The following is an 11,440-nucleotide window of genomic DNA, read 5'->3' as shown; positions in this document are numbered from 1 at the left end:
ACACACCTCAAACGGGTTAGATAAAAAAAGCCCGTCAAAGGTATTGCTCATACCTTTGACGGGCTTCTATTCAACGGCCCGTCACTGGTATCCGCTCACCTGTGACGGGCCAGAAATGAAAGCCGTCACAGGTGGCGGCCCATCACCTCTGACGGCTTCTAATGTATCGGCCCGTCACAGGTGAGGGGATACCAGTGACGGGTTGGAAGAAAAACTCGTCACTGGTATACCTCTGATGGGTTTTCCTTTCGGCCCGTCACAGGTGAGGGGATACCTGTGACGGGCCGCGGCCAGATGCCTCACCGGTGACGGCATCCCGTATAACCCGTCAAAGGTAATGGTCACTACTGACCAATTCGTTTGCCCGTCACAGGTATCCCGTCAGAGGTGTGAGGATCTGGCGTAGTGCCACATGAAGACCTATAGAAAGATGTTCCTTAACATAACAATTATTTTTGTAAGAAAGATAATTGCATTTAATCCAAGAAGGGTAACATACAAATCTTTCTGCCTGGGTATGCTTGTCACACTGAACACATGCCAAGTCGACAAATCAAAATCCGGCCAAAATGGTTTGGTTAGATCTTTCATTGTATCCAGATATTTCGAAATATCTTTCCATTCCTTTCAGCTTTTGATCATGCAGGAGATCAAAATATGAATAAATTATAAGGATGTTATTTATAGATAGAAAGCGGTACGGGACATTATAGGCTCACCACTAATGTCAGTTTCGTGTCTTGTTTATCGGTGCTAGGTGATGAGTCCAGTAGTTGAATCTGACGTTGCTTAACATGGACCACCACCAGGTACCAATGGTTCTTATTTCTATTAATAGGGATAAAGATCTGCATTTTCAAGCTTTGTTTAGTTCTTTTATGCCGAACAAATTGTCATTAACTGAAGTAAAATAGTTTTACCTGTTCGTTTTGGGCAATTTGGTTAGTAATTCTTGAGATGTATCCCTTTTCCAACTGCCGCTTGGAGATTTCTAGTTTTACCTGTTCGTTTTGGGAAATTTGGTTAGTAATTCTTAAGATGTATCCCTTTTCCTACTGCCGCTTGGAGATTTCGTGCACGCAGTCAATCGATATTTTACCTGTGATGAACGTTTTCATCATATATACTCTTCTGAGAGCTTGTGACTCTTCAAGGTATTTATGTTCCAGGTGCATGATGTATGTATCGATGATCTACATTTTGAACAATTTAGTATGCATAACAAATATAATTTAATGATACAATAGAGGGTAAGTAGGATGTTACTTCGTCAATGACGTATCTAGCTTCACCATCGGGCAAGAACCGATTTGTCAGTGGTTGCAATTGTTCCCTTGTAAGGAGCAATCCTTCCATTCTCACCATAACACGGTGATGCGGTGAAGTGTTAATGTAGTCGATGAGGAACTCATCCTCTTCGGTGCATGTAAACTCTGCAATCACTACCCAATTAATTACATAGTCACAAATATAAAATGCTGTGTTAGGAAAATTTTTAAGCATTTGTGCGAGGCATAACTTCGGAATGTATTGGGGGGGGGGTTGGAGTTGCCTTCTGCTTGTTCTTGGGGTTCTCTGGGTACACAAAGTTAGTGTTTAATTGTATCGTTGATGTGAGGACCCTTCCTGTTGTTCGCACCCGTGGTGCAATAGGCGAGTTACTTGTATCTTTTTTCTTCTTGGCCTGCTTCGGCAAGTTATGAAGAACAATTTTCGGTAACAACAAGTTTGTAAATCGTATAGAGTTACTTATTATTATAGAAATTTGTTGATACCTTTTGTTGGGGGGACGATGCCTGTGTCATGCCATGTTTTTTGTTGGACTTATCCTAACACCAGGTGTGTCGACTTGCAACGACCCCTTAAGGTTTGTTTTTCTTGCCTTCAAACATTATTGATTTACTAGCATGCACAAATGTTAAAACTTAAAATAGTTAGTTCATGATAACTGATAGTTGTACTTCACAACTCGTACCTGAATTTCTTTTGTTAATATGATTAAATGTTCATTCATTGATTTAAGCTGCAACTAGACATCCGCCATTTCTGTTGTATGTGCCTTAGTATTATCCTACGTGGAAAAATAATAAGAAAACAACTTTCAATTTTTTAGAAAAACAATTCAGTATGTACCATGTTACTTGGTTGGTTGGCATCTGTTCCAGAGTGATCTTCAGTGGTATACTCTTTGGTGGCCTCGATAGGGATCTTGATATCATTCACAATCTATGTTCGAACATGTGTACAAATTGTTAATACTAGACATTGTCCTAATTATGTGTACAAAAATTACAACACACGAATTACCTATCCTACTCCATACATGATTTTTTCACGTTTTCTGGCCTTCTTCTCATCCTAGCATTGTATCAGTGGTCTGACACGTCCGATGTAATCTTTGGAAGGATCTATGTGACTCACTCGAAACTTCTCCCAGTACCAAAGCTGCAAGAAAAATTTTTAAAAAAATTTTGTAGTCACATCATACAAACTTAAACCATAACTTGAATTGAAATTACACCTACCAGTAGAAGAATTTGGTTGCCCTTAAGATTGACCTTATCATGCTGGAAACTGACGATAGACCTCTTGAGATGGTTTAGGGTTAAGCTAGCCTAGTTGGTTCTCTTTATATCTGGTATATTTATGAGCAGATTTAGGTAATCTGAATGGACAAATCTCTCAGTTGTAGGACATAGGATCAGACCAATTGTATATAGCACAAACTGCCTTTTAAAGTGATCGTCACAAGATTTGTTCAAATTCAATGAATCCTGCAAGGCTGACAGAGTTATCTTATTCCCCTTTTGTCTTTATATAATGCAAACAAAGCGGCCTTTGTTGTCTGTAGAGCTTTGTTTTCATCTTTGTCCTTTGGGGCATCAACGTCAGCTTGGATTGCTTGTGGGACTTCAACCAGTTCAGCACCTTCCGATGGCACGCCGAGTATGTGATCCACATCTTCAATGGTTATCTCCAGCATGGTTCCATTTATATTGAAAGCTCTAGTCTACTCGTCATATTGCCTAGCAATTTGCTTGCAGAAAAGCCGGCGAATCTGGACTCCATTCATTTTTGTTAAGCCCCCAAAACCTAGATCATCTCTGGCTTGCAGCTGTTCTTTGTCCAAAGTCTGTATGAATTTCCAGTAGGCTACTTGTGAGCATACTTGTGTTCCCTGCAATAATAAACATCACAATTTAGTTCATTATTGCATAGAGAGCGATCGTTAAGTCGAAAGAATAGTTGCTCACCGGTTTGTTGGCTCGAATATTATTCCTAGTCATTCTCGGTGGCGGCTCATAGTTGGGTATCATCGAGGATTATATTCTGTGATGCGATTGGAATAATTAAATCATTTAAAAACATTTAAATAGTAATGCATGCATTAATACAATGTTAATTAAGAGATGAAGTATGGCGGTTGCTGATGAGCCATTACTTCAGCAACTACGAAAATTCAAAATCTAAAATAAGACCAAGGGTTTACTTTCTAACTATGAAAATTCAAAAGCGTAGAACAGGGACTGGTTCTGGAGAATTAATTCGGTCATATATTAACAGTGGTTTAATTTCTAGTTTGTTGTGTACAACATGCCACGAATTGTAAATAATTACAGCCACAACAACCATCTACCTCGTGTAATTTGTGTGAATGTAATTAGCATAATAAGTAAATAAGTAGGTGATGTTTCCTGGACACTTCCTGTGGTTTATATGTAGTACATCGTCATTTAACTTGATCCATTTCCATGCACGCGAATGACACACAAGTCCGTCCAACAATGTGATTAAGTATGGTAATTAACTAGGAGTAATCATACATAGTTATATAGTTCATCCCCACTAAACGTAGTTAATGCAATTTCTCACTTATCTCATTAAGCCACATCACCCCTAATTATTTCTAACCTTTGGATGATAGATCTATGGTCCAAATTGTCTCTTCTTCCTTCTCTCTTAAAAACATGCCATCTCAATTATTTTTAATCTCAAAATTGTATCAAACTGTTTTTGTTTTGATAATCAAATTACATCTTATTTGTATATATTACGCAACTTAATTTTCTACAGTAACGCGGCGGGGTAATCATCTAGTTAAAAATGAAGAGAAGACTAACCTTGAGTTAAAGCCACATGTAGATCCTTCCGGGGTGGAGGTGTCGCTGGTCGTCGCAACGGCGTTTCTCTGGAAGAAAGCCACCTGGCGACGCCGCAACGGCGTTTGTCTGGAAGAAATCCAATATTATGGTTAATGACGGCGGCACTGACGGCGTAATCATTAGGGTGACAAAGTATTGCATGCGTCAGGTGTTGGGACTCCTGAACTACAGGCCCAATCGTTTCAGATATTCACGGTTGATTTATTGATTTTTTTAAAGGTGATACGGATAAATTGTGTGTAAAAAAAGCTAGAGTGGGTCCAACTACAGACTAAGTTCTAGGAAATTACGTTCGGACACCAATCATGTCCTAAAATAATATATGTCAAAATAATATATGAGCGATCGACCGGAAAACTATAGTTTTTAAAAATTGACCCGGTCCGGACGGTCGTGGACTTAACTTTTTATTTGTCAAAAAAAAAACCGTTTGACTATAATGTATGCACGCTCGAGCGAAAATCGACAATTTTCAATATTCGACCCGGTCCAGACTGACCCGAACTTATTCTTTTCTGTAAAAAATAAAAACGTTCTGCTATAATATATGCGCGCTCAACTGAAAATCAATGATTTTTAATATTCGACCTGGTCCGCACTGACCCGAACTTATTCTTTTCTGTCCAAAATAAACCGTTCGGCTATAATATATGCGCGCTCGACCGAAAATCAACGATTTTTAATATTTGACCCGATCCGAACTGACCCAAACTTATTCTTTTCTGTAAAAAAAAACCGTTCGGCAATATTCTAGGAGCGCTCAACTGGAAAACCATGGTTTTTAATATTTGACCCACCATGGTTTTTAATATTTGACCTGGTCCGGATGGTCGCGGACTTATTATTTTATGCTAAAATAAACCATTCTGCTATACCCTATGAGTGATCGACCGGGAAACCATGGTTTTTAATATTCGACCTAGTTCGGACGGTCGCGGACTTATTCTTGTATGCCAAAAAAACCATTCTGCTATATTCTATATTCTAGAGCGATCGACCAAAACTAACCTAAACTTATTCTTTTCTGCCAAAATAAACAGCTCCGCTATATTCTAGGAGTGGTCGACCGGAAAACCATGTTTTTTAAAAATCGACACGGCCCGGACGGTACCGGACTTAATAGTTATTTGTTCAAAATAATCCGTTCCGCTTTATTCTATGAGCGATCGACCGGAAAACCATGATTTTTAAAAATCGACCCTTCCCAAACGGTCCCGGACTTAATAATTATTTGTTCAAAATAATCCGTTCCACTTTATTCTATGCGTGGTCGACCGGAAAACCATGTTTTATAAAAATCGACCCGGTCTCCCGGACTTAATTTTTTATCTGTCCAAAATAAACAGTTCCGCTTTATTCTATGAAGGATCTGCCGGAAAACTATGTTTCTAAAAATCGACCCGGTTGGGAAATATAGATAATTCGGCATCATGCGGAGATAAAAAGTTCTGTTAGACGGTTATTAGCTATTCTAAATCCGCGGCTAAAAAAACAGATAACTCGGCATCATGCGGAGGTACAAAACGTTGATCTCGGGATTAGTTTAACTTATATAGGAAACAATAGTACGATCCATCTGACCAACGAAAATAATCAGACTATTACTACTATAAACACCGATAATCCTCAGCGTCGGGCGCCTACACGCGCCGCTGCCACGTGGCCCCACCACGCGTGTCCGTACGCCGCCACGTGTCCACCAACAATTTTTTTCATCTAGTATACTCGTGATGTTGCACTAAGTATAGATTAAATGTTACAATGAATTGAAACATTCTTTTGCAACAAAATCACCCACATAATCCATCTATCAAGGGAATTCGTTTTATTTCTTGTTCCACCAAAAATATTTCACCTAGTGTACTCAAAATATTTTACTATATATAGATCTAATGTTGCAATGAATTGAAACATTCTTTTACTATTTGCTGAAAATTGTTTTTATAAAAGGTGAAATAGCGCACGATTTTAAAAGATTGAAACATTTTCTATCTACTTAGTGAAATAATTCCAGTATACTTGGTGGAACAACGTGCAATATTTATAAATAATTCAATAATAAGCTATTTTTTCATCGGAATATATCCATATATGGTCTTGTTTTAAAGATTTAATTGCAACAAATTTAATGGTGCAATTGGATCATGATTTGGATAAATAATTTAAGAGAAAAAATAGTTTAAAATAGTTTTGCACACATGCGTCATGCTGACATCAGCATGACGTGGGCGCCCGATTTTTCCACTCCCCGTCAGGCACCCGACGCCTGGACTTCTGCTAAAAACACGCATCAATCTGGCAGTTGGTTATTAGCTTTATCTATTACTAAATCTGCAGCAACAGAAAAAAAACAGAAAGGCAACCGAGCAACGACACAAAAGGCATTCTTTCTCCTGTCTTCGGTGCACATCCGTTCTTATTTTCTCCTCTCTTCTTCTCACAATATTTTGCATCTTCATTCACCATCATGGATCCCTTGACCGGTCCATCACCACCATCTGCATAGAGGCGTCAATCGCAGTAATTTTCTACGGTTAATACGGGTGAAGATGACAGTCCTGCTCTCAACTCTACAGCAAAGACGCATCTTAAGGTATTTGTAATTACTTTTGTATAATTACTATCGATTCACGATACATGACCCCAGTTAGATCCAATAGCCATGTAGATGTATAGCCATATATACATGCACCAAATAGTTTTTCTAGAAAACCAACTAATTAAAAAAAACCTAGAAAAATAGGGAATAGTTTTTGTCGAACGTTCGTTGGCGGCGGCGCTGCTGCGGCCAGCTAGACGGAGGCCTGCATATCCCACGGAATGCCTTGGCGCTTGAACAGCTAAACCCTTTTCATGTGACCCTAATTTTGCCGCACGCTGATAAAGCCCATCAAAGCTGCGGTCTGCAGCCGTTTCCTCGCCAGCAGCACCACAGTTGTGACCGTAGTGCTTCACATACTACATTCTATTTCATCTATTAATTAGTGATCACATAAATACATACTAGCTAAGTGACACAATTCAGTAGTAATAACTTATGTAAGCACATTCCATTATTATATCGCACCGTTTTAATTTCATTCACATTATGAATTCACAAAAAGAACAGATTTGACCAATATACTCATCAGTATAGGGCACATGAAAACTTCAGTTCCAGTTGTCCTGAAAATGCAGTTCCTGAATGTAAAGTTACAGATTAAAAATGCTCAAGCATGTGCTACCTACACTGTTTTGACCAAAAGCCGTTTTAACACACAATATTATGTGTACTGCCTATTGATTTCAGTTTGCATCTTGCTTCAACTAAGCCGTTGATTTCTTTTTTCTTCAAGTGCAGCTAGATGATTTATCATGTGCCGATGAAAACATGTCAGCCATGTTTAATGTGCTGAAGAAGAAAAAATCTGCAAGGCTTGAAAACCTAGTGTTGTATAGAACATATGTACTTTGTCATCCCTTGTTTATGCTGGAATGGTAGAAATAACTTTGAATGATGGGAGCCATCATATTGTATGTAAGTGTCTCATTAGTTGTTCTTTATTTCTGTTGCTGCAAATCTGTGTAGTCCTCATCCCTAAGAAATATCTCCTATCGGTATACGCTGCGGCCCACTTTTCCCTTAGTGCATACATCATGGCTAACCATAACTCCTTCTCCGGTACATTATCACTGTTTTTAAAGGCACACCATCGTCTCTCAAATTCATCGGCCATCATTACTTCGTAGATGAGTCTACGAAATTCAGTGAGCGCATCCCCACGGAGATGGCGTTTTGCGTTCTCCTCAATTAATATGCCATGTACATAACCGATGATCTGTATCAGGACAGACCTTGGCAATGGCATTTGCCATGGAAAGGTCCCAATCGGTGATAAACGATTTAGGGCACTTGCCACCCATCGCCTTAATAAAGGTCTCCAGCAGCCACACATATGAAGAAACCGTCTCATTTGAAAGACAACACCCAAAGACAACCATGCTACGGTGATGGTTTACACCAATAAAAGGAACAAAAGGAAGGTTGTACGGTTGACATGGTAAGTGGCGTCAAAAACCACAACACCTCCAAATGCATCATAGTCGATCCAAGATTGTGCATTGGCCCAGAACATATTCTTTAGATGACCTCCGGTATCAGTATTGTACTAAAAGAAAAATTCTGCTTCTCTTTCCTCTGTTCATTCAAAAGGCTCAGTGCAAATTGAGCGTCCATACCCTCAATTCTTTCTTTTTTGTAACGAGCAATGAAGTTGTACAAGTCCCAAGACAAACCCAACCTGATCATAACCACCATGATTCTTCTCCATGACGTCCATTATATTGCATGTACGAAGGCCACAGACCCCAAGTTCTACAACCTCAGCCTTTTGAGCATCACTTAGATTCCGATGGGATCGTAAGAATGCAACTTGGTCATGCTTTGCAAGTGGGTGCACGTGACCATCATTGAAATCTTTAACAAACCAAATCCCCGTCTCCTCATTCAACTGTATCTGAAGTTTGGCCTCACATCCGCAACGTGTCAGGCCCTTGGCTCCCTAATTTGGTCTGTTCTTTCAAAGTATTTCAACAACCTATAGCCTTCATATGAGCAACATGAATGCCTCCATACCACCTTACCATCTCCATTGTACGTAACATTGTCCTTTCTGATGCTAAAACCTTTCGACCAAGCATAATCATTATAGAACTTATATCCTTCTGCCTCGCTTCTAAACTCCTTGGTTATCACACTCTCATGCTCTGCAATCTCCTCCAAACTAATGTGATTGCCAGCCATGCCAAAATTCTACAATTCATATTTTCAAAATTCAACAATAAGTCAAACCACGTAATTTAATACTACCAAAATGTACTTTTATGGAAGTAAAATACTCAGATTTATTTTTCAACTGAAGAATTGAACAATATGCATGTGCGCATCGATCCACCGGCGCATATGCATATGCATGCAGCGGTCTAGTGAGCATAAGAATGCAGTATGTATACTACTACCACTATACACTATACATACAGCTGCATGCTAATTAATCTGCCCTGCCGCATGAGTCCACTACATGGACACGGAATCAATTAGCTTTCATCATATTGAACTAGTACCAACACTGTCAGCTGATGCATGGTCGATCGACATTAAGTAATTAAGGGTTAATTTGGTTGGCGGCAGCGGTCGATGTCATGGTGTCGTGCATGCAGAAATGCAGAAATGGATCATTACACAAGACATTTAAATGCAAATAATCAAAGCTGAAGCTGTAAGTGTTGTAGAAACCCAAATCAATGCCAAACAAGTCACCAGATACTTGGGTATTCTTGCTATCATCATGAATGAAATAAAATGTAGCTTGAGATCAAGATATGAAATTTAATGGGTGTTCAAGTAGTGCAACTGACATGATGGGTGAGTGAAAGTTAATGGGTGTTCAAATAGAAGAAAACCTCATTCTCCGACATGATGAGCAATGGGCATTACTGTTTAGTTGTGGTCTTGTGGGTGGAGAACAGATTAGATATTTGGGGCAGTAAATATAGTATAACATTAAGACTCCCTTCCATTTCAATAGTTACAGGCAGGCTAGAAAAGATAAATCCTTAAGGAAATTATTGAATAATGTAAATTATATAGAAAGTGAGTCAGCACAACAGTTAGCAAATCCAATCAGAGCACAGCACCCAATATACCCATAAAAAATCAAACTTGGAATTCTTAAATAAAGCCAATTTTATTTTATGCATGTTAACATTTCAATTTCCACATACTGATATGGGAGAATCCAACTAGGGCATGAACTACTTTTTTTCTCTAGACTTTAATTTCCATTGAATATATCCGAGATTCTCTTTCAGCAACATTTCATTCCATTGTGGCAGCTAAAAGACAAAACACTAACTCAGTAATAAACTTTAGGAAACATAAGTATATATTCGTATGTCATAAGCTATTCATATCATTCTGTTATAACTTCCATAATACAAAACAAGCACCTACAAAATTGGCTTTCTCAGTACATTTAATAGAAATGGAAAGGCAAAAACATCATAGCAAATCTGAAACATCCTTATAACTTATTTAAACTGTATAACCACGAGAATCCAGTTTGTGAGTATACTTTAAGCTCTGTTGAACACATTATAACATCATAATATTGTATTCACATGTCTCCACAAAACACCATAAAACACATCATCATAATACATGATCTATTTAAGTTGAGAAAATAATCTACAGAACCAAAAGCTGGTCTGCACCTGAATTGCCAGCATCACTTGTTTCAATCCCACATGACAGAATGAGCAGCACGCATGTTTATTGTACTATAAAAAATTGCACTCTACTTATCAAAACCCAAGACATCATAACCTACTCTCATTCTTCAGTAAAATTAGCAACCAGAAATTAAATGTGAATCCCACAAAGGAATTTAACCTTCTCACATCACAAGAACGTGCATATAATTTCACATTCAAAAGTTGCAAAATATTATATCCCTATGAATTAAATTCATTCTTCCAATATAACAAGCAAGATGTACACCTCAGAACAAGTAACAATGAGTGTAACTCATCAATAGAGGCAGTTTATTAATAGCACCGTATTGGGTTCAGGAATGATCTCCTCAGGATCCTAAGGCCATTCCCAACCAAAATGTACTGCTACATTACCTGAAACAAATGGAGAGTTGGCGATGACTGCGAATCCAAATCAGAAAATCTTGATGCCTAAGGTGGACGGGACTGGAGGACGACACCGGCAACTACTTGGTTTCGTGGCGGGGCCGCGTAGGGGTGGGTGAAAAGGGAGCGGCGGCGCGGTGGAGCCAAAGGGAGGGGCACCGCGGCCGCGCGAGGGTGGAGGGGCGGCACTGCGGCGTGAGAGGGGAGGGACGCCGCGGCCACGCGAAGGTGGCGGGGCAGCGCGCCGGCGCACTGGGACGGAGGAGATGGAGGCGCAACAACGAGACGAGTGAAGGGGCACCTTAATCGGTCTAGCGATAGAGATTGGAACGCGAAAATACGGTAATACCCTTCCACCAAAAAAAGAGAAGGACAAAAATACCCCCAAAAATTAACGGTCAGATGTGATTCTACTACACTACTACACGCAGAGGCGTGAGCTGTGTGTTTCTTCGGTCCCATGTACTATCAAACTACTCCTGTTAACAAATTTCTGCAATCATATATAAGTTAATCTCCTCAACTCAATGTAAATTTAACGAATCTTACACCAAGATTTCAAGAACAACAAAGATCATGAGAATAAACTACCGATTATT

General features: G+C 39.2%; 2 long non-coding RNA genes across 2 annotated transcripts; one reads left to right on the top strand and one right to left on the bottom strand.

Annotated features, from left to right (window-relative positions):
* The first annotated feature begins 6,521 nt into the window (after positions 1–6,521).
* Positions 6,522–7,867, top strand: LOC112938983 (uncharacterized). The gene is made up of 2 exons (XR_003242262.2): positions 6,522–6,756; positions 7,504–7,867. It is a non-coding gene; the product is annotated as an uncharacterized lncRNA (long non-coding RNA).
* Positions 7,217–11,122, bottom strand: LOC112938982 (uncharacterized). Its single transcript, XR_003242261.2, has 2 exons — positions 10,830–11,122; positions 7,217–8,955 (listed from the first exon to the last, which is right to left on the bottom strand). It is a non-coding gene; the product is annotated as an uncharacterized lncRNA (long non-coding RNA).
* Between the last annotated feature and the right edge of the window lie 318 nt (positions 11,123–11,440).

Source organism: Oryza sativa, chromosome 5 (genome assembly GCF_034140825.1).
Source record: "Oryza sativa Japonica Group chromosome 5, ASM3414082v1".
In the NCBI taxonomy this organism is placed as follows: Eukaryota; Viridiplantae; Streptophyta; class Magnoliopsida; order Poales; family Poaceae; genus Oryza; species Oryza sativa.
The sequence above is the reverse complement of the archived record's forward strand: the minus strand, read 5'-3'. Positions and strand labels throughout refer to the sequence as shown.